This window comes from Stegodyphus dumicola, chromosome 7, assembly GCF_044657685.1.
Source record: "Stegodyphus dumicola isolate Sdum_Otavi_A_Nest chromosome 7, ASM4465768v1".
Taxonomy (NCBI): domain Eukaryota; kingdom Metazoa; phylum Arthropoda; class Arachnida; order Araneae; family Eresidae; genus Stegodyphus; species Stegodyphus dumicola.
The window spans coordinates 85,810,408-85,835,016 of NC_140774.1; the positions used below are offsets into that span (position 1 = coordinate 85,810,408).

General features: G+C 40.7%; 1 protein-coding gene across 1 annotated transcript in view; it reads right to left on the reverse strand.

The window, feature by feature from the left end:
* Positions 1 to 24,609, reverse strand: part of LOC118192638 (WD repeat-containing protein 27-like) — a 169,448-nt gene that overhangs the window by 94,705 nt on the left and 50,134 nt on the right. The gene's annotated exons all lie outside the window — the stretch shown is intronic.

The window sequence follows — 24,609 nt, forward strand, 5'->3', positions numbered from 1 at the left end:
GATAGCACATATACCACAATAGAATAAATGCGCTCTTTAAAATTCACTATATTTGTTTGCCATAGCGACACTCTGGCGCTAGGTTCGGGTAAAGTGAGGAATCGCCCACTTATTTGTTTGGCGCTTTTTACAAGAGTAAGAAGAATTGGATTTTTGTCAATTTTCTTTGACTTTTTAAATGAAAATAGGTCGATTTGTATATGGATAAAGTCAAGGGAAAGCGCAATGCAATTTTTGTGCAATTCTGGGATTTTATTTAAGTGAAAATAGGTCGATGTGTACATGGATACAGAGTATGTGCAATTCTTAAAAAGGCGCCAAGCAGTGGGTGATTCTGCACTTTCCCCCTAGGTTCATTTAACAGCGTTACATTTCATTCATTTTTATAACGGTAGATCGATAGATTGGCAGTTATGTAGCGAAGTTATGTCCCAAGTATCACTTAAAGTTCATAGCTTTGAGAAACGTAAGTTCGTGAAATTCTGAAAATTCGGAGGAAAATCTATGGCTGGAGCATGGCATGTGAAATCGTCATCTTTAAAATCAGTCTCTTGAGTAGTAGCAATCTCATGGCTCCTTTTTATAACTCAGAATGCATAGAATTTATATCATCTGAAGAATAATCTAATCATTGCCACATTTCTACTAAAATACTGTTGCGTGCGTACGGGTTCGTTACGAAATGAATGCACAAGTCCGATAAAAAAAATGAAGAAATTTTATTATTATCACAACAGATATGATTAAATGTCCTCAAATAATCGTGCAGTTTCACAATATATCACAGTAGTACCTTCTAACTACTCAAACGTTCAAGAGAACTTAATTCAAAACAGCTAAAGAAAGCTAATCCGCGAATTCGCTACAATCAACAAGAGCAATTTTTTTAAACAAACTCTTAGAACAACAACAAACTAACTAACTCTCGAATTGAGAGGTTTTCCTCCTATTTATAAGATTTTAAAATCGCGCCCAAGAATTTTCTAGAACTTTCTCGAAACTAAAAAGACATATTTATTAAATGTTCAATGCACGCGCTCTTGTATTTTCAATTTTCCGGCTTAGCTTTCTTTTAATATTCGTCACGCGCTGCACTGCGCGGGAAATAAAACCATTTAATTTATAACTGAACTAACATTAGCTTTTTAAATACCAAATTCGTAACACTGTCCCCTTCCCAAGGACTGCACGTCCTGGGCAGTACAATCCCTGTACAGGAAGCCAAACTTACAACTGTGGCATAAATGATTTGAAAGTGTGGCATAAATGATAAGCAACCAACTGTGGCATAAATGATAAGCAACCAACTGTGGCATAAATGACAAGCATTACATTACAATAATAAACAACATGAATAATAAATGCAATAACTAACTTAAACAAATCAAATGCTATCAAATACTAAATACAATACAAATACTAAATACAAATCAAATGCTATCAAATACTAAATACAAAACAAATACTAAATACAAATCAAATACACATTCAGAAACAAAAAGGACCATGGTCTTACACTATTTACAATTATTTACATTACGTACTATGGCCATAGTAATTAGCTAACCTGTCGCAATGAACGATTTTAGGTTTAGAGTTCCGACGGATCTGAACCACAACGTTATTCAGCCTGTTTAGGACTGTGTGGTGACCATCCCAAGGTGACTGCAATTTAGGCCTGACTCCTTTTCGTCGAATCGGGTTCCACAACCACACCTTGTCTCCTTTGTTGGATCTATGTCCAGTAGCTCTCGTGTTGTATCTGGACTTCACTTTCTCCGTCGTCAAGTTCACTCGCTTTCGTGCGTAACGGTGCATCTCTTCAAAACGGGCCTTCGCATCTTGGATATGTTCCTCAGTCGATGAAGGCGCATCCGTATGGCGATCAAACAGGCGGTCAAAAGGCAGACGAAGGTCACTACCGAAGAGCATTTGTGATGGGGAATAGCTGGTAGTCTTGCGTTTCTTTTCGACCCTAGTATGATTTCGGCAGCTTCCCGAGCTATGCTGAAAGCAGTTTGTTGTTTTTCAGGTCTATGGAAAAATTGTATTTCCTTAAAAAGTGCAATCCGAGTATGCATGGATCTGTAATATCCGCCACATAAGCCGTGTGATGGTAGGCGGCACTTCCGAACGTGATGTTCACGTTTAACTTCCCAGCTATGTCGATCTTGATTGATGATAACATTACAGATTTTGAGTTTTAAGTGGGTCTGCATTTAAAGATAAAAATGGATGTTGATATGTTGAAGAAAAAGCGTGCAACGGCACGCAGTGCCTTTACTAGGACGGCTAAGATTCTAAAAACCGAACTTTGTAAAGATGTTCAAGCGGATAAAGATGTATTGAAAGACAAAATTTTGAAGTTGCAGATGATAATTGCTGAGTTGAGATGCGATTCAGAAATACTAGATTCAATGATTAAGGAAAAAGCCGCTGAAGATGATCTGGAAACAGAGATCATAGGCTGCGAAGAATATTCAGATGAGTTTATCATGCTTAATCGTCGGGTGAAAGAGAATATAGATAATGCGGTTGACCGTAGCGTTAATACGAGTTCTAACACGGATAGTAGCATAAGTGCTTCTAATGGAAAACCATACAAGTTGCCGAAAATTCAAATTAAAAAATTCGATGGACAATAATTAAGTTACCTTACATTTTGGGGTCAATTTAAGAAGATCCATGAGGATAAGGAGCTTAATAACGTTGACAAATTCCATTATTTAGCTCAATCAATGTTACCCGGAACTCGGGCTAGTGAGTTGATAGATAGTTATCCTTTAACGGCTGAAAATTACCCGAAAGCTATTTCTGCGTTTGAGAAGCGTTTTGAAAACAAGGAAATTTTAACTGAGATATATGTGAAGGAATTGTTAAAATTAATTATCCAAAATGTACGCTCACAAGGGAAGGATCGGTTGCCGCTAGTGTCACTCTTTGACAAAATCGAATCCCAGCTCAGATCTCTAGAATCTTTAGGATTAACCCTGGATACTAATGTTTCCTGGTTATATCCCATGGTCGAGTCTTGTCTGTCTGCTGAGATGCTTCCAGTATGGCAGAGAAGCGTTTTGTTCAGTAAAGAAGGATCACGTCTCACAAATCTCCTGGAATTTTTCCGTAAAGAGGTCGAAGGAGAGCAGAGAGTTAAACTAGCCAGGTCTGGATTTGAAACTTCTTCTACTTCGCGCAATGAGCATTCTAAAGATGTAAAAGTTAAGACCAAAAAACCAATCGCTAGCGCAGCAGTCTAGTTGCTGTCAAAGAACAAAAATGTGTTTTTTGCGGAAAATCTCACGAAAGCAAAGAATGTTTTACAGCTCGATCGATGAGCTTAAAGGAAAGATTAGACAAATTAAGAGAATTAAAATGCTGCCTCCGCTGTCTTAAACTAGGGCATTTTGCGAAGAAGTGTCCACAGTTTATTCAATGCTATTTGTGTAGGCGATCTCACCCTATAATTTTATGCCCGGAGGTATCAGAAAACAATGCTGACAATAAGGAAAACCGAAACGAGTCAGTAATGGTACAAAGTACAATGTCCTCTCCCTTATGTATGAATGAAGTCACTCTTATGACGTTAATTGTTGAAATAGTTGTAGGCACTGTAAAGAAGGTGGTCAGGTGCCTCTTGGATTGTGGATCCCAACGATCTTACGTTTTACAATCCACAGCTGAAGCTTTAAATCTGAAAAGAACCTTCTCTGAAACTTTAACTCACGCGTTATTTGGCGGAACAAGGACTGAGTCAAAAATTCACAAGAGATATTCTATAGGTCTAAGCCCGGTTGGGAAAAACAAAGTGTACCAATTTAGTTTTCTGGATCAAAATACCATTTGTGGAGGCATACCACGCATACCTAAAGGACAGTTATTGAAGGAATTAAAAAGACACTGAATTTGGATTTCAGATGTCGGTGAGGGTCACCCGGAAATAGAAATCCTCATAGGGAGTGATATTTATGGGCAAATACTTACTGGTGAAGTAATTCAGCTTGAGGGTGGTTTGACAGCCATAAATACTAAACTGGGATGGGCGCTGTGCGGGGAATCGAAAAGAACGATTATCCAAAATTTCGAGGGTACCCCATCTATTTTAGTAACTAATCTTCTTATTCAAGACATGGAGCCTTCCTTTATGTGGAAGTTAGAAACTATCGGCATTGCAGATAATGAGCAAAGCATTTCCAGGGTCACAGAAGATCAAGCAGCGAAAGAGCAGTTTCTTAGGGGCCTTCGCAGAACCGGAGATGGTAGATATTGCGTGAGTTTACCTTGGGCTCTAAAATTCCCTCCTGATATTCCCTCTAACTGGCATATTGCAGAAAAGAGGCTCTTTGCTACTACGAGAAAATTGAGAAAATTAAATAAATTTGATGAGTATAGTACAGTATTTAACGAATGGCTAGCGGAAGATGTCATAGAAATTGTCCCAAAATCAGTAAAGAATGACGGAGGGCAGTACTTACCACACCATCCAGTAATAAAATTAGGTAGCCTCACTACCAAGATCAGGCCTGTATTCGATGCGTCGAGCAAAGTCGTTGGTTCGCTTTCGCTAAATGATTGCTTGATAAAAGGTCCAAACTTTGTAGAAGAAACCTCAGCCATTCTAATGCGGTTTAAGGAAAAGGCAATTGGTGTAACATCCGATATTAGACGGGCCTTTTTACAGATTGAGGTAGAGCGTGAGGATCAAAATTACTTAAAGTTTTTGTGGTGGGTAAATAATAGAATTGAAGTGTTTCGTCACAAGAGGCAAGAGGGTTGTTTTTGGGTTAACTAGTAGCCTCTATTTATTGGCAGCTGTGACTTCATTTCATTTGTCCCACGTTTCACCTGAATTCAAAGCTGTTGCGAATAAACTTGCCAAATCATTTTATGTTGACAATTGTGTCACGTCAGTCGATGATAACGAAGAGCTAAAGGTTTTTATGAGCCAGTCGATTACTATTATGGCAGAAGCTAAAATGGATCTTCGAATGTGGACTTTTAATCAATATGGTGATCAAGAGCTAGCAGCTGAAGATAGTTATCCAGTCTCCGCAGTTCTAGGCTTGCAGTGGGACCGACGAGATGACAATATCCGTCCAAAGAGAAATCGTTAAAAGAGACTTATCAAAAAGGAGACTATTGTCTCTAATCCATGCTGATTTTGACCCGCTAGGTTTCTTTGTGCCCGTCATATTACCTGCGAAATTAATTCTTCAAGAGGCTTGGGCAACAAATAGACCTAGGATAAGCCATTACCGGATGAACTTCAAACAAGATTTGAGAGATGGTACGAAAAGTTGCCTAGTCTTTCCAGTCTTAAATTACCTCGTCGCATGGGTCATGGAATTAAGGATTCATGGACTCTACACGTCTTTTGCGATGCCAGTCAAGCTGCTTATGCAACTGTCATTTACTTACGAAGTAAGGAAGAAGACAAAGTTTTTGTAAAATTCGTCATAGCAAAATCACGGGTATCGCCCTTAAAGAAAATAACTATTCCGCATTTGGAGTTGCTAGCCTGTGTTCTAGGTGCACGCTTGGCAAGGTATACTGTTGAAACCCTGTGCTTAGTCGATGGTGAAAGCACCCGCCTAGAGGGACGAGTGTAGGTTGTTTCTATGAGCTCCGGCATTTTCCTCATTAGAAGCGGAAATATTCAGCGGATTGTCTTAATTTTAATTGCTATGTATAGCCAAGACGTTCAGCTTTAATTAGACACTAAGTTCGTCAAGATCGGATCATCCAGTAATTACGAAGAGACTAATTACTGCCTCAACGCGTCGTGCACGTGGTAATTCATATCGAACTGTGCTTCCAGATTCGCATAGCAGCCGCCGTTGCCCGATGTCACTGGTGTTTAGTATCATCGGATGCGGTATTTTACGCTGAGCAATTTGACAGTAATTATGTATGTGTGCGGTCAATGGATGCCGAGTAATTGATTTTTAATTGCTTTTACAAGTTTTTCACCGTGAACTTTGACCTTTTCCCCGTCCCTACGGTCAGTTAGAAGCATTCGGCCCCCCGTCGCCTGTTAACCCGAGTGATTTCCTGTTGTCAACAAAGGGAGAAAGAGGTCCTGGAGGCAATTAAACGAATCGCTAATTAAGCCCCTAATTGGCCTAGCGATTTTGTTCAAACGGATTCTTCTGATTCAAGCCATGGGCTGTATGAGATTGTAAATTTGAAGAAGATCGGTCTGCTACTTCAAAAGTTACTGTTTTTCCGGCATTACCAGGACTTAGGATTATCGTCTTCTACAATAGTGATTAATGCAGTGTGTGTGTGCTTTTTAATTAATTCTGTGCCTGTGTTTATCAATTGGATTACTCCGCAGAACTACCTATAGTGTACAGCTGATGCACAGAAGAAATATCGCAGCCAAGCGCATTTCTCTGCAATTTGCTTGCTAGTCACTATTGATTATAGCACTCAACATTTATGTAATAAAATGTACCTGTTACATTCAACCCAGCAATAATACCAGTATTTCCTAATGATATACAAGGCATTTTTGCGGTGTTCTTAAAGTGGAAGTGTGTTTTTGTGTCAAATTAACGTGAAAGTTATGTACGTGGTACAGGTGAAAAGTGATTTAAAGTGTTAACGTGAAAGTGTTATCAAGTGTTGATATTGCATGGTGAAAGTGTTTTCAAGTGTTAAGTGATTTACGCGAAAAGTGATTTAAGGTGTTTACGTTCCGTCAACGGTGATTTATGGTGTGATTTAAAGTGATTTAACGTGATTAAAAGTGATCCAAAGTGTTAACGTGTCTGCAATTTGCGTGCTCGTCACTATAGATTATAGCACTGAAATTTATGTATTAAAATGTACCTGTTACATTCAACCCAGCAATATTACCAGTATCTCCTAATAATATACATGACATTTATGTGGTGTTCTTAAAGTGGAAGTATATTTTTGTGTCAAATTAAAGTGAAAGTTATGTACGTGGCACAGGTGAAAAGTGATTTAAAGTGTTAACGTGAAAGTGTTATTAAGTTTCGATATTGCACGGTGTACGTATTTTCAAGTGTTAAGTGATTTATGCAAAAAGTGATTTAAAGTGTTAACGTGAAAGTGTTATTAAGTTTCGATATTGCATGGTGTACGTATTTTCAAGTGTTAAGTGATTTACGCAAAAAGTGATTTAAAGTATTTACATTCCGTCAATGGTGATTTATAGTGTTATTTAACGTAATTAAAAGTGATCCAAAGTGTTAACGTGTCTTCAATTTACTTGCTGGTCACTATTGATTATAGCACTCAATATTTATGTATTAAAATGTACCTGTTACATCCAACCCAGCAATAATTCCAGAACTTTCTAATAATATACAAGGCATTTATGTGGTGTTCTTAAAGTGGAAAAGTGTGTTATTGTGTCACATTAACGTGAAAGTTATGTACGTGGCACAGGTGAAAAGTGATTTAAAGTGTTATTAAGTGTTGATATTGTATGGTGAAAGTGTTTTCAAGTGTTAAGTGATTTACGCGAAAAGTGATTTAAAATTTTACTTTCTGTCAACGGTGATTTATAGTGTGATTTAAAGTGTTTTAACGTATTTAAAAGTGATCCAAAGTGTTTACGTGAAAGGGATATTACGTGGTGAATTCATCAACACTGATTTAAAGTGATTAAGGTGATACAAGTGTTAACGTGAAAGTGATATAAATGTGTTATTAAGTGAAAAGTGCTCAACGTGTATCGGTGATTCAAGAATGACACGTAACTCATCTGCACAGCCGGAAGGAGAGCCTCAGATGCAAAGGTCGGATTTCGATCCGCAAGAGATACTCGACAGTGACCAAGACCATCAAGGCAAAGTTCACCTGCTCTACGAATTTATAAGAAAGACAGCCAGCACTCATAGAAGGGGCAAATTCCTCCTACCTCAAGATCTTCGTGAGCGACTGCTATGTGCTCTGGACGCTCTGGAAACGCTAGCCTTGAGAGGCCCACACCTTGCAGAGAGTCCAACCCTAGCAGACATAGGAGTAAACACGTCGACGGTTCTTTGTTGTGAACTTGCTCACTCGATTCAGCAAAATGCAAAAAGACAGGTGAAGCAGCTCCATGCAAGCAAAGATACTATACAGCAGGATGAGCACCCGGTTATAGAGGGTAAAGATGGCCAACCTACGTACGCGCAAGCGGTAAAGCGGAGATGGAAAAGGAAAGTCACGAACATGCCGACACTGCTGATCCTCCCTAAACGTGATGAACAGAGTGCGGATATACGCGGGGTACTAGAAAAGCATGTCCAAATTGAAGATCTGTGTGTCAACCTTCGGGGCATTACGAACTTAAGTGGAGGTGTGGCGGTGCGATGCAACAACAAGGATGAAGTACAGAAGATAAGTCAGTTCCTAGCTCAGCACGATAACCTAAAGGATACAGTACGCACGCGTATACCACGGAAGAGAACACCGAAATGCACATTCGACAATGTACCGTACGGCACCTCGGAGGTGGAAGTACAAGAAATGCTACAAAAGTCTTGCAATCTTGGGAATGAAGAGTGTAGAGTCCTCTTCAAGCGCCCGGACAGAAGGAATAGAGCCACAAAGTGGGTGATTGAATGTACCCCTGGTGCCTTTCATGTCCTCATGTCCAAACGAAGATTGTTCCAAGGATGGAGGGAACATAGTATCTACGAGTTTACAGGAGCCAAGCGCTGTTTCCGCTGTCAGGACCTGGAACATACGTCGAAAGACTGCTGCCACAGGCCTTACTGCGCTTACTGCGGAGGCTGTCATGACATTAACGAATGTAAGGCGGACTGCCCTGAATGCATTAACTGCATCATAGCAAACAGAGATTCAAAAGTTAAAGTGGATACACACCATGCAGCGTACGCAGCAAACTGCCCAACATTCCATGCGCACATCCAGAAGATTAAAGCACGTACTGACTACGGCGTGGACAACTAATTTAATAGCCCAGCAAGCAAGGCATCGTCTACCTACTACTACAGCCAGTTCACTTAATAACAAGCGCAACTCTCTAGGAAGCAAGTCAAGTATTTTCACAGTTAGTAATTTTACCTTAAAAGTCAATTAATTTACAAAAGTAATGGAAGTGAATTCAAGAACAGAGGAAAGCAATGTGCTCAAGTTTGTCCAAATCAACCTCCAAAGAGCGCGCGCGGCTACTGCACAGCTAGTGCAATATGCTATGGAGGAAGAGGCGGACTTCCTTTTAATTCAAGAACCTTTTCTTTATGCAGGGCAAGCAGCAGAATTTCCCCTCCAATGGACCGTCATCCAGGATTCAGGAAGTGAGGGAACAAGAGCGGCAGTAGTTTGTTGCCACAGCAGATGGTTGCCAGTTGTGCTAGCAAAGTCAAGAGACATGGTCACAATTGCAGTCGAGGCTATGGGACTGAGTGTCCTGGTCACGAATGTCTACATTCCACCTACAGTAGACGTTTCTCCCACATTAGATGCCTTGCAGAATATCCTTACGTCCTACCCGCATGCACACCATGTATTGGCAGGAGATTTTAACTCTCATGCGGAGGATTTCGGATATCAGACCACAGACCCAAGAGGTAGAGAAGTTGTGGACTTCATTGCATGCAACGGACTCATTCTTCATAACGTGCCGGACAGTCTGCCGACCTTCGAGACCCAAATGGGAAAAGGATGGCCCGACATCACTCTGTCAACAGCGCGTCTGGCTCAGAAAATACAGCACTGGACCGTAAGTGACACTCCCTCAAACTCGGACCATCGCTATATAACGTTCCAGATAGGTCAGCCACATGCGCAGTTTATGAACAAGCGTTATAGAACCAATGGCAGAAAATTAAAACAACTTGTAAGCAGGCTAGGACCAGTACTAGAGCAGGTGGACGAGGCACTTATGAAATGTCAGAACATAAAGCATGCTGACGACTTAACCACCAGTATGATACGAGATATTCAATCTATCTGTGATGCCACCCTAGGCCTGAAATCACCAAAAGTTTTAAGAGTGGCAAACTGGTGGACGAAAGAGCTCCGTGCACAGCGCAGTCGCACCAGGGCACTTAGGCGTAAGATGAAGAGCGAAAGAGACCCAGACAGGAGGCAAGCCCTTAGTGTTCTTTATAATAAAGAGCAAGCTCAGTACAAAAGGGCAATTGCAGCCGCAAAACTTGCCAGCTGGAGGGAGTTCTGTACTAAGAATGTAGAAGTCTATGGTGCTCTCCACAAGATAGCTTCGAACAAAGTTTACAGACCACCGGAGCTAAGAGCCTTTGCAGGGCAGCAGGCTGGACACATAACAGAAATCACGCTCAGGACAATTCTTGACGCCGTACTTCCGGAAGAGGATATTACAGATCCGTCCGACCACCAGGCTTATACGCTGCACACATCTGTCCCAGATGATATGCCATTTACGGAGAAGGAAGTCTCCACAACGATCAAAATTCTCCCGAAAAGTAAAGCCCCTGGTCCGGACTCAATAGACTATCCAATCTTGAGAGCAATACATAAAGCAAGATCCGGCTTTCTCACGCGTTATTTTAACAAACTGCTAGCACTGCAAAGCTTTCCGGAACCTTACAAAACGGGACAGGTTGTGCTCTTTAAGAAAGAAGGGAAGGATCCAAACAGCCCATCCTCGTTTAGGCCGATTTGTCTTCTCCCGGTAATAGGGAAACTCTATGAGAAGCTCCTAGTCCAGCGGCTTAAATTTCATATGACGCAGAGTGGGGCAATCTCTGACGCACAATATGGATTCAGAGAGCTACGCTCAACGATTGCTGCCCTATCAAAGATAAGAGACTATATCAGCCACTTGCATGAAAGGAAACAGCATGCAGCGGTCCTAAGTCTGGACCTGCAAAGCGCATTTGACTCTCTGTGGTGGCCCTCAATTTTAGAGGCACTGCACCAGGCAAGGATCCCTGATAACCTCTTGCAGGTTTTCAAGCAATACCTGTCCAATAGAAAGTTCATAGTAACACACACTGGCGGTGTCATAACCAGAAGCCAGACAAAAGGCTGTCCATAGGGATCGTGCGCGGGTCCAGACTTGTGGAATGCAACTTTCGATTCCATCTTACGATACGAATGGCCGTCCCATACCCAGATAGTAGCCTTTGCGGATGACGCGACCTTTGTGGTGGGCGGCAAGAGTAGAGATGAACTGCAGCAAAACTGCAATGATGTAATTGATACCTTCTCTCGGCTATGTCAGGAGAAAAAGCTAATAATTTCTGAGGCAAAATCGAAATATATAATTTATCATAAGCCAGGCCAAACTTTAATAAGAAACCCAACCATCCAGCTTAATGGGAAGACCATCAAAAGGGTCAGAGAACTAAAACTCCTCGGTATTATATTGGATGAAAAGTTCACTTGGCTGCCTCACCTTAAAGCCCAAAGAGAAAAGGCTCGCCGAATCGCAAACAATCTGCAAAAAATGCAAGGCCCGCACTGGGGCCTTCGGCCCAATATCTACAAGATACTTTACTCCACTGTCGCGGAGAGGGTCCTAACCTACGGAGCAGCCATCTGGGCAGCCCCGATGACAGTCAGAAAGGCAAAATTGCTAAGTAGTGCACAGCGACCATTTGTCCTGGCCATAACGATGACCTACAGGACAACGTCGACTGCGGCCGCTTCGGTATTAGCAGGGCTTATGCCGCTCCCAATCAAAGCGCAGCAAGAAGCCTCAATTGCAAAGGTGACGCAACTCCAACAGCCATGCACATATGGGGATACATGCTATCTGCCAGAAGTCTACGAAACACGCAGGTCCAAACTAAGCACACATCCGTCGGAATATGGACTGGGCATAAGGACTTTCCACTCACCAGCGTTAACCCCGCGCTTAGACGGACCAGGGGCCGTGCTTTATACAGACGGGTCGAAAATTGATAACGCTGTAGGCAGTGCCTATATAGCCTATATAAATGGAAACATAGCAAAGGAATGGAAGGGCCGTCTGGGAGCACAGAACTCAGTGTTCCAAGCGGAAGTAGTTGCCCTCACAAAGGCAGTGAAATGGGCAATTGACACACGGCAGAGTCGAGCTACGATATTTACTGACAGCCTGTCAAGCATTTATGCTATCAACAACCCTCTCCAGCGCTCCGCACTAATCTCGCACCTGCAAGAAGTCCTCCGTCTACAAGAAAAGTCAATGAGAATCCAAATTTCCTGGGTGAAGGCGCACGCCGGAATCCAGGGAAATGAAGCAGCAGACGCTCTTGCCAAGAAGGCTGCCCAAAATGAGGAAACGGAGCAGATTCAGGTGCCCCTGCCCCGGTCATGCCTAAAGAGGCAAATAGAGGAGTCCGCCATTGGAAACTGGCAGAATGAATGGGACCAAATCCCGCAAGGCCGCAGAGCACATGAGTTCCTGCCCAAGGTAGAGGTGGACCGGCTCATCTCATCGCCCTACCTCACGCGATATATAACAGGCCACGGCCCCTTTCCGACGTACTTTGCAGAAAGGGGTCTAGCAACAACTGATATGTGTGTTTGTGGCAACGTGGGCTCACCAGACCATTATGTCACGGAGTGCCCCTTAACAGCAGAATGGCACATAAAATTCCCAACTATCAATGTTCTGCCTTTCAAACGCCTTCTCATAAAACATCGAGGCACGCGGCAAAAGCTTAAATGCATAATGGCCAAACTAGAAAAAATGGGCATAGACCTCTGCAGGCCGGAATAGGGCGCCTGCAATAAACATAAAAGCATCTTACAACTGTGAAGACTCAAGATGGTTGCAGGGCCAGGGTAATACCCGAGTAGTCATAGAAAGCCGTCCGGGTGCCCTGTCCTGCTGTCACCTGTCACCTGTGCTTAGTCGATGTCCCGATATATTACTGGACAGACGCTACTGTGGCTCTTAGCTGGATACAACAAGAGGAAAACTGGGGAGTATTTGTGAATAATAGAGTAAAGGAGATTCGGAAACTCTCGAAGCAGGAATGTTGGAGACATATCCCTGGGAAATTGAATCCGGCAGATGTGGCATCTCGTGGCTGTACGCCTGGACATTTGCGGCAATGCAATTGGTGGGAGGGCCCCAAATTTCTGAAAAGCTCTCCGAAAGAATGGCCAGACTTTGAGTTTACTCCAGACGAAAATTCTGTTGCAGCAGAAATTAAGAAGGGAGTAATTGTCAATTTGAGTATAAAATTAGAAGATTCTGAGTGGTACAAACGTTTTTTTCGAGTTTTTTTAAAATAGTTCGAGTATTCTGCTGGGTTCTACGCTTTACTAATAAACTCCTAAAGAAGACCTCGTATTCTTCGGATACCTTAACAGTAGAAGAAAAAACTAACGCCGAAACATTTTTGTGGAGTTTAGAGCAAAGGAAGCACTTTCAAGAGAAAGGAGATTCCGTCCATGGATTATTGGTAGTGAGAGACAACGACGAAGTCCTCAGAGTTAAAACTAAAATCATTGAACGTGATGATGAATTCTGCTTCCTTTATCCCCAGTTGCTTCCGTCCAAGCATTACTTAACTGAATGCCTCATAAGAGAGTATCATGAAAAGAACTGTCATGCGGGAGTGCAGATATTATCTGCTGAGTTAAGAGAGCGATACTGGATCATTTCGTCGAAACGTAATATAAGATCTTGCTTAAGTCGATGTGTAGTATGTAGGAGATTTACCGCTAAGGCTTTATCTACCCCTCCGATCCAGTTACCCCTTAACAGAATAAGAGATTCGGCAGTCTTTGAAACAACTGGAGTCGATCTTTGTGGACCTTTACTTCTGAGACCAAAGAGTAAAGCTTGGATCGTGTTGTTCACCTGCGCCGTATACCGGGCAATTCACCTGGAGCCTGTCACCTCTCTGAGTACCGAAACGTTTCTACAGGCTCTGAGACGGTTCATTGCCAGACGAGGCCGTCCTGTGACAATGTATTCAGATAACGGAACCAATTTTACCGGCGCAGACAATGCTATGAGATGCCTGGATTGGAGAAAAATCACAGAAAACGAGTTTTTTCCAATAAAATGGAAATTCACCCCCCTACGGCTGCGTGGTGGGGGGGTGGTGTGTGTGTGTGAATATAGCAAAGCCTCGAGGGCTATCTGCCTAAGAGGAGGGATGCCTTCGTGGAGGACTTTCTAAGGGAAACTGGCTCGTATACACGTTACACATGGGGAAAACCACGAAAACGCCCATGCAGCCAGCCCGTTCGCGGGATTCGAACCTCGGACCGAACTACCAGTGTTCAGCGACTTTACCGCTCGGCCGCTGGTGGGCTCCTGGGGGGGGATGGTGGGAGCGCTTAGTTCGTTCCATCAAGACTCTTCTCGTGCGAATTCTAGGGAGATCGTCGGTGAATTTCGAGGAGTTACTGACCGTCCTGTGTGATGTTGAATCCACATTAAACAACCGTCCTTTAACATACATTTATGATGATTCGGAAGAGCTCGTACCTCTGACACCTTCCCTGTTTTTGCAAGACATAAAACAAGTGGGGGTACCAGATCTGGATTACATCGATTCCCAGAAACTGAATGTGCGTGTAAATTACTGCAATACGTTAAGACAAGAACTGAGAAGTCGCTTCCGCAAGGAATACCTGGCTCAACTGGTGCAAAAGGCAAGCGCTTCATGTCAAAACCTAAAGGTGGGGGATGTAGTCCTCATAGAACTAGACAATAAAAAACGTGTAATGTGGCCAATGGGCAAAATTGTAAAATTATTCAGCAGTAGAGATGGAGCTACCAGAGTGATACAGGTAAAAAACCAAGCAGTGGATATTTGGTAAGACCAATCAAAAAACTGTACCCACTAGAAGTTTCAACTGCCAGTGATCCTGTGCTAACTCTGGCAACTGAAAACAGATCTAGATACGGTAGACTCTTAAAACCAAAGACATGCTCATAGAAATAATGTACAATATAGACGTTTTGGACTTATATCCTCTTTTCTTTAGCAATGACTTTAATTAGAAGTTTATTCTTTATTGATCTCATTTTAGAATGATCTGTCATATATATTGTATGTTAACCGAGTTTCTTTTATGTGTTTTCTAAACTAATACATAGTACTGTTTTGTTTTATTCGTAATGTTAGAAAACTTTGTGCAATGTCAGATTTTGAGAAAATCAGGGTGGGAGGATGTTGTACCTCTCATCATACAGCGAGGATAAGTCTGGCAACAGCTGCAGGAAGAAAAACTTGACAGTGCTGGAATGGCAACAGCGGATGATATTCTATAGATTTTTAATATTTTGATTTTTGAGTCGAATTTTCCTTTGCGATACTATTGCGTTAAAACATTTGAGTTTTGGGTGAATGAAATGAATCCGCTGTCCCGCTGCGGATATTACTAAAATATATTTAGAAAATTAGCTGCGTTGGAAGGATGAAACCTTGTGTTTGAATTTGCGGTATTTTTCTGCTAAAGTTGCGTCGAGTTCAGAATATTATGCCAGGCTTATTCACGCTGGTGCAGATAAGTTCAAATTTTGTTTATTGTGTTTATAGTGTATAACTTGCAAATATATAAATAGAATTCTATTAAATAAACATTTAAAATTCTGGAATGGTGTTTTAAAATTTTAGATGTAGAGTATTCACATTGCTATGTCGGAGCCAGTGGCAGTCAGGTGTAAAGTAAAATTGTTTTTGCTCCACGACATAACAGCGTCCAAATAAGTTTATCTTTAAACTGTTCAGCTATATCTTTCCTAATGATGGTAACATTAGCTCCTGTGTCAATGATAATATTGCAAGGAACTCCATCGATATGCCTATTGATGGACAGTCCGTTACTGTTGCCACTCACTGCTGAAATCTTGAGCGCTCTAAAACAAGGTTTTTCATTCTCTGACAACCTCCGTTCCTCGATGTGGTCATTCATTTGTTTCCTCTGTCGTCGCTGGGAAATGGTCTCAATTTCCGTGCTTCGGGGTGTTCTGCAGTTCCTTCGTACGTGACCTTCAGTTCCACAGTTCCAGCATTTTGGGTTCTTGTCACTCCTTTTCTTTCCCATGGCATTTAATTGTCTATTTAACCCGCCTCTCTTATTTTCCGTGCTCTGGGGTGTTCTGCAGTTCCTTCGTATGTGGCCTTCAACACCGCAGTTCCAGCACTTTAGGGTTGGTTTCTTCTCACTGATATTTCTTCTCAAGTCATTGAGTTGTCTGGTTATATCGTCTAGACGAACAGTGACTTGATCCCTTGGCTCCTGGACATGAGCAGCTCTGATTGGGTGGCGGTCTCGACGAGTGGCTTGCTGGGCTGCCTCGAATTTCATGGTGTACTAAAGCGCTTTTCAAATCTTTAACATCCGCCATTCGTATAGCCTTCTGTATTTCAGGATCCCTGATGCCGTCGATGAAGTATTGCAGAGACAGGATTTCCCCTGTTTCTGTCGGGCACTCCGAAAAGGCGTGATGTGACAGCCTTTCAACATCCGTGGCGAGCTCCTGAAGTGTTTCGGTGGGCTTCTGTTGACGGGATTTTAGTTGAAGCCTGCTGTAGTCTTTCAAACACTTTTCGCCAAAGCGCAGCTCCAATGCGCCGGATAGAGCTTCAAAGCCTAGTCTCTGGTTTTCGGGAAGCGTCTGCAGGATATCCGCTGCGTCGGCTCTCAGAGAAGCGGCGAGATGACAGGCTTTAGTTTGGGAATCCCATTCATTTACATCCGCAACGATAGAAAATTGTGTCTTATACACATGCCAGGAGATCTTCCCATCATATGTAGATAATTTCAGAGAGGGACGAGCAGGCATTGGTAAAAATTTAAAACCATCCAAATTGCTCCCTGCCGTCGCTACGAATTTCTTTAAAGTATCCACTTCTCTGGCGACTGCAGAAACTCTGTCATCAATTTGTTGTTCGATATGTTCTTGGACGACAGATACGTTTTCTTCAATTTGTTGTTCGATTCGATGTTAGACGGCTGAAACTCTTCCTTCGATTCGCTGCTCCACAGCAGAAACTTTCTCTTCTATTTTTTTCTTCACAGAAGAAACTCTTTCTTCAATTTCTCCAACTTTATTTTCAACGGCGTCTATTCTGTCTTCCATTAAATCAAATTTGTTTTCTATTATGCAGGTAATCTCTTCCTTAACAGCTTTTATGTATTCTGTAAAAGTTACTTGACCAGCTTCCAACTTTTCGTGAACCGCTTCCATTTCCTTTTTAACGGATTCCATTTCCTTCCTAACGGATTCTTCCATCTTTTTCTGACCAGCTTCCATCTTTTCCTGAACAGATTTCATCTCATCTTTCATTTCTTCTTGTCCCGCTTTCATTTCTTGCTGGCCCGTTTTCATTTCCTCTTTAAATGCAGCAAAGGCTGATATCAGCTGTCTTAACTGCTCTTCCATCGCTCTTGTGATTGGCATTCAAATCCCACTTCTGACACCAAAAATTGTTGCGTGCGTACGGGTTCGTTACGAAATGAATGCACAAGTCCGATAAAAAAAATGAAGAAATTTTATTATTATCACAACAAATATGATTAAATGTCCTCAAATAATCGTGCAGTTTCACAATATATCCCAATAGTATCTTCTAACTACTCAAACGTTCAATAGAACTTAATTCAAAACAGCTAAAAGAAAGCTAATCCGCGAATTCGCTACAATCAACAAAAGCAGTTTTTTTAAACAAACTCTTAGAACAAAAACAAACTAACTCTCGAATTGAGAGGTTTTCCTCCTATTTATAAGATTTTAAAACCGCGCGCGAGAATTTTCTAGTACATTCTCGAAATCAAAAAGAGATATTTATTAAATGTTAAATGCACGCGCTCTTGTATTTTCAATTTTCCGGCTTAGCTTTCTTTTAATATTCGTCACGCGCTGCACTGCGCGGGAAATAAAACCATTTAATTTATAATTGAACTAACATTAGCTTTTTAAATACCAAATTCGTAACAATACTATAAATCTAAAACGATGTATAAAAGAAATTAAGTAAACAAACAAACAAACAAAATCTGAAAGGTCTCAGATTTTAAATTACGTCCAAAGGGGCGCTTTTTAAATATTTTGTGTGTTACACTTTTTTTATTGAATATCACGTTCTTCGCACTTAAACCATAAAATTCAGTTCAACAGCAGTATCTCAAAATAGTTTTGAAATAAGCATATCTTTAGAACTTCCGATACACAAATTTGCTTACTTGAGATAAAAATGTTTTTCAGTACACCTTGCCATTGCTCGCTTTGAAATCCTTGAGTTTGTTAATCAAAAATTCGTTAAAGTTTTACAAAATATGAAATCTATAACAAAACAAATTCCAAATTTCAAATTTGGTCTTCCACATGCCCATATTCGTAGGAGGATTACGTCATTCAAAATTCGATGGCTCTAAGTACCGTTGTTTTATCACAATGCGGGAAATATACATATATTTATACAGATTTTTCAATTTTTAATTTCTTCAAATATAATGCAGGACTCTAATATTTGGTGGCAACAGTTTGAAAAATGACACGGACATTTGTAATGAACCAACGCAAAACACAAAATGAAAACAGTCCTTCAGGGACAAAGCTCCTTTAGACTAAAAAAAATCTGATGTGTGCAACACATTTCTTTGTACGGAATATTAAATTATATGTATTTTTTCTGGCATTTCATTTAAACTTATTGGATTAAATAAAGTCTACTTCGATGATAGCGCATAAACAACAACAGAATATATGCATTTTTTTTTAAATTCACTGTATTTGTTTACCATGTAAGGATCCTAAGTTTTACTAACGTTTATTTTATTTTAAATCTTTACTATCACTTCTTATTTTCTACTTCCGGCCAGAATTAAAAGCTTTAACTTATTTATGCAAATTTGTCTTGCTAACGCCAAGTACTTAAATTGTGGTTTTTTGCCAAGCAAGAGAGAGGAAGGAGTTATTAGAAGCAGGCCGCTTGCCACAGTAGTTTTACTCGGTTGCTGGTTGCCTTCAAGGCCAGAGGTTTAGTCCTCTTGATAATTTCAAACGTATCGTACTTTTAGCAGCTCTCTGTACTACATACGGATTTTGTTAAATAACGGCCAATCTTAAAGTTAGGCACTTGTATATTAATTCAAAGTTAGTTTTAGTGAGAGTTTTAGTTAGTAGTTTTATATTCTTACGTTCAGACCACAAGTGGTTGGTCTCTGTATTCCGAAGTTCCGGAAATCTCTGTAAAGATAAAGGGTTTCGTATACCTTCCTGTGTGTATTCTCTACTTCACAATTTATTGAACATAGCTTGCGAAAGCTCCCTGTTCCGAGTCAGGACAGTTCATGTTTCCAAAGCAAGTAAAGAGGAATACAAGTCCTGATAGTGGCGCCCGACGAAGAAGAATAACCATGGCCGAGTTTCAAGAAGAACCTGTGGTGCCTGCAGAAGGGGCTCAGAATCCAGAAATGCCAGCTGCCGCCCTGGAAGGATTTGGGTACATCGTCCAGACCATGCGCGCATCGATTAAACCAGAAGCAGCCTTCAATGGAAACTCACCGGTAACCAGTTTTTTGGAAAAATTGGATGACCACTTCATGCTGTATCTAGTCCATGAATTCCAGAGAGTCACCTTAGCTACCAGCGCTTTGAGAGGCCAAGCGCTTAACTGGTTCAAATGTATAGGCAGAAGTCTCTTGGGTCAAGCAGGAAGTCCCACCTATACTTACGAGAATTTCAAGACTGCCCTACTAAAAGCCTTCCCTGTCGTAAGGGATCGTGCGAAATTAGAAACGGAACTTTTTAGTATATATCAACAAAGAATCGAAAACCTCTCAAGCTTTATTTTAAGAAAAATTCACGTCTTGAAACTCTTGTATGGAAACCGTCCGGATCCTGAGATAATTCAAGTGATTTTACCGAGGTTACTGCCCCAAGTGCAAGACTTTATTGAATTAAGAAATCCGACTACACTGGGAAAGTTATTTGAGCTAGCAATCCAGTTTGAAAGTAGAAGAACGGCGGACATTGAAAGAAGACGCCAGTATGAGCAACGAAGCCAATTTGGTGCGCCAAGACCACAGCAAATGCAAGAACATGGCTACGGAAGCAAATCGAATCAGTGGGCAAGGAAACCTGAGTATCCAAAAACAACCGGCGAACGTCAACAGTTCAATAGTAAGCCAGAAAAAAAGTCTGAAGGCCAGCGGAAAAAGAAGGAAGGCATGGAAAGGAAGAAAGAAAATTTAAAACGGATTTCTGCTGACGGGAGGGTGCGGAAATCCGAAGGCCACGAAAACCCCTTTTCCTTCAAGTTAAATACAGTTATTGTGAAAAATTTGACTCTTCCAAAGATTGAAGTTTTGGTAAACAACATCCCAGCCACCGCCCTCCTGGATACATGCGCGCAGTGTTCCTGTGTGGCAGAAGATTTTTTTAGGAAGTACTTCCGTAGATACCGCATATATAATTCGGATAATACGACAGTGTTAGCTGCGCAGAGAGAAAGATGCAAATGCATAGGTAAAATACCATTATATATTCGCATCAATGACGAGCAAGTAAAGATCATGTTTTTTATCGTAAAAAAATTTACAAGCACATGTCATTTTAGGGATAGATTTTCTTTCAGAGGTAGAAGCAACGCTGGATTTCAACCAAGCGTCCCTTAAGCTGACCATGCAACCAGTTCGGGAAGAAAAAAGAGAACCACCCACATTAAATCTCAATCACCTGCCTAAGGGAGAGCAACAAAAAATTCGGCAAATGGTAAGAGAATTTGCTTCGTTATTTAGTGATATTCCCGGATTTACTCAAGTTACTAACCATAGTATCGACACAGGAGATTCACTGCCAGTTCGCCACAAACCGTATCAGTACGATAAGAATAAAGAAAAAATTATAGAGTGGCACATTCTAGATATGTTACGTAAAAAGATCATAACGCCCATCTCAAGTAGTTATGCTAGCCCGGTTGTGTTATTAAGAAAAATAATGACTATCCAGTAACACATCCGAAAAGGTGGCGTTTTGCAATTGACTATCATAAATTAAACTCCATGACTAAATATCCGGTATATCCGTTACCTATTATTGAAGAAATTTTAAGGAACATAACTTCTACGAAATATATGACTACGTTAGACTTAATGACTGGTTATTTTCAAATAGGTGTTAAACCAGAAGATGTGCCTAAGACTGCTTTTATAACCAAGTCTGGCACTTATGCATTCTTGCGTATGCCGTTTGGCCTTTCAGGGGCACCGGCAACATTTCAGCGATGTATGGACATTGTGCTAAGGCCTGTTCTAGGAAAGACCACATTTATCTATTTAAACGATATCATTATTACTAGCGATAATCTGGACCAACATGTACAGGATTTAAGACAGGTGTTTTCATTATTAAAAGATGCCGGTCTAAAAGTTAATGTCGAAAAGTGTAAATTTGCAGCCTATGAATTAAAATACTTAGGTTACAAAATATCTCAGAAAGGAATCGAGACAGGCGAATCAAAAATAATCGCTGTGCAAAAGTATCCGCCGCCAAATACGGCGAAGAAGCTCTCTTCTTTTCTAGGACTTTGTTCATATTATAGGTCCTTTATAAAAGATTTTGCAGCTATTACTGAACCATTGTTAAGATTAAAAAGGAAAAAGGCAAGATTCTCGTGGACGGCCGAAGCCAATAGTGCTTTCGAAAAATTAAAGCAAGCATTAACGCAAGCCCCTGTTTTGAAATTTCCTAGAAACGATGAGAATTTAGAAATTTCAGCGGATGCTTCTGATTATGCGGTAGGAGCTGTACTTTCGCAAAATCAGCAGCCCGTGGCATGTTTTAGTAGAACTTTAAATCAAACACAAAGAAATTATTCCGCGACTGTGAGAGAGGCACTTGCAGTTCTGTTAGCAGTGCAAACGTTCCGAGTCTATTTTGCAAGGGCGCCAATAACAGTGTATTCTGATCATGCGGCGGTAACTAGATTGTACTCAGGGAAAAACTTATCCCCAAGGTTAATAAGATGGGCACTCAAGTTACAAGAATATAATTTGGTAATTAAACACACCCCCGGAAAGGAAAATATCATAGCAGATGCCTTATCTAGAATAAAAATAGATGAAGAAGGTAATACTATAAAGGTGGCAATGCTCACAGCATGTACGATACATTCCCGAGAAACTATAATAACCGAACTGGGTAAGGATCCTGAATTTAAAAAGATTTATGAGTATTTAAAGGATCCTGAAAATTTTAGCCACCAAGATATTGTGGCGATAAGAAATAGGGCGGCCCATTACGAACTAATAGATGGCCTATTACTTTATACAAAAACTACGAATTCCAACAACGAATTTCAACCTGTTATCCCAGCTAGTCTTAGATTAAATATACTGCGGGAGTTACACGACTCCCCTTTAGCTTCTCATGCTGGTATTCGAAAAACCATCCAACGCGTACGTGAAGCAGTTTATTTTCCTGAGCTGCAAAAGTTAAAACAAGGCCGTATGTCCAGTCCTGCCCAACATGTCAAGCAGTTAATTATATTGATTTCCGCCCGGCCGGGTTTCTAAATAGCATTAAATCGGAATTTCCAAATGAAATAATTGGCATCGATTTATTGGGCCCTTTCCCAAAAAGTCAGTTAAATAAAAGTCGGTATCTCCTTGTTATGGTCGATCATTTTAGTAAGTGGGCCGAAATTGTTCCCTTAAAACGAGCCTCCGCGAAATTAGTTACTGATTCTATTTTAAATAAATATATTTTAAAATACGGGGCGCCCCTAAAAGTTATATCGGATAACGGTCCTCAATTTGTAAGTAATATATTTGAAGACATGTGCCAAAAACTGGGCATACGTCATTTAAAAATGGTCTCGTATCGGCCGCAATCAAATATAGCGGAACGGGTCAATAGAAATATAGTGAAAATTATCCGTAGTTATGTTAAAAATTTTCATAAAAGCTGGGATAACTATGTCAATGAATTAGCTTTCGCCCTTAGGACCGCAAAACATGATACGACGGGCAAAACTCCTGCTGAGTTATTTTTAGGCAGAAAGATTATAACGCCGTTAGATAAATTATTTTATGTTCAACAAAGAGCCCCAGAATTTAAAATGGGCGATATAGAAAAATTAATTAAAGAAGCAAAAAAGAACACTGAAGTAGCACAAAGAAAACAGAAGCTCTATTATGATATGAAACGACGGGGAGTAACTTATAAAGTAGGGGATGAAGTGTTAAAAATTAAGCATTCACTTTCTTCAGCACCAGAAGATGAAACTGCCAAATTTTATCCACGATTTGAAGGACCATATGTCATAGAAAAAGTAACTCAGGCTGTAGTGGTGTTAAAAGCCAGGAATGGTGAAACCTGCACCGCAAACGTTGACCAGATAAAACCATTTTATAATCGTAATAAAATGCCAATATTTCAAGATGTTTTGCAGGATCCGGCACGGGAGGCACAAGCTCCAGAGGTGGAACAACGACAATCACAAGGCCAAGCCATTAGTAGACAGGAGCAATTGAAAAGAAAGTTCCCCCGTCGGAAAACTGAAGGTAACAAGAAAAAGAAGCCGTTCCACCGACCAGAAAACAGAGGGCACGACCACCCCCAGAATGAAGAAGGGAGAAGTACGACTAATGCAAAGAGAGCCAGGAGAAATGGCAGCAACTATAACACGGCTCCAAAACGGAAGATCTACCCATCGGATAGGAGTCTACGCAGCAAATGTCGACGAATTGATGAAGGAAAACCAGCTGCAGATGCGAAGAAGCAAGAAAAATTTGAACAGTCAGCAACGAGATCCAGGCAACAACAAGAGAGAGTTGTCCCGGTTCCGCCAAGACCAGCTGCCATCAAACGGCCGAGATCACAAGCAGATTCTAAAAAGAAGGTCTTCAAGGGTGACCGAACTGGAAGAAAAAGAAAGCTCATGGAGGAAGGAACCGAAGGGCGAACCCGCACAGGACGGAAGATCAACCAGACTGTAGTCTTCGCCACTTTCCAGGACTGGGCAGAAAAAAGGATGTCTGAATATCACAAAGATAAGTAAAACTTTATGTTACTTTGAAACCTTAAGTTAATTTTTCATTCTTACTGCAAGTGGCAGAATTCAAGAAGTTTTACCTCATGTGAGGCCTACCTTTATCGCCAAAAGGCGAGAGATGAGTTGTTACCTATTTTGGTATTGTTTTTCAGTTACTCGCGAGTAAAACTAAAATTAATGTATAATAGGAATGTGTAAATACTTGAATATTGTAAAAGCATTGATAATCTTTGAGAAAGGTACCTTAAGAAAATTGTAAAAATTATTGTATAAAATTTTATTTAAAAGATTCTGGCAAGAAAGAAGTTTTAGTCTGAAAGACTTTTGAAATGTAGTATTTCAATGTAGAAGAATTGGCACTTGCTTGGAAAAGAATAAAAGTTAACAATGTACTACTAATGTATGTTTTAAAATGCGTAAAATTAACGGCATGTTAATATGTCCTTATATACAATGTGAACTGTTATCTTAAAAGTTAAGAAATACTGTGATATGTTAAAAGAGAAAATATTAGAGTAATGCCAAAAATTTTAACTTATTCGTGTGACTGTAAAAAGAGCAAATTATTGTGAATATGTGTTAAAGGTTGAATGAATGTAGTTAGGCTCTCTGACGCTACACTTCAGAGTTAGTCACTTTTCAGAATAGTACCTCAGGGTTTAGAGATGAATATAAGGTGTGTTCT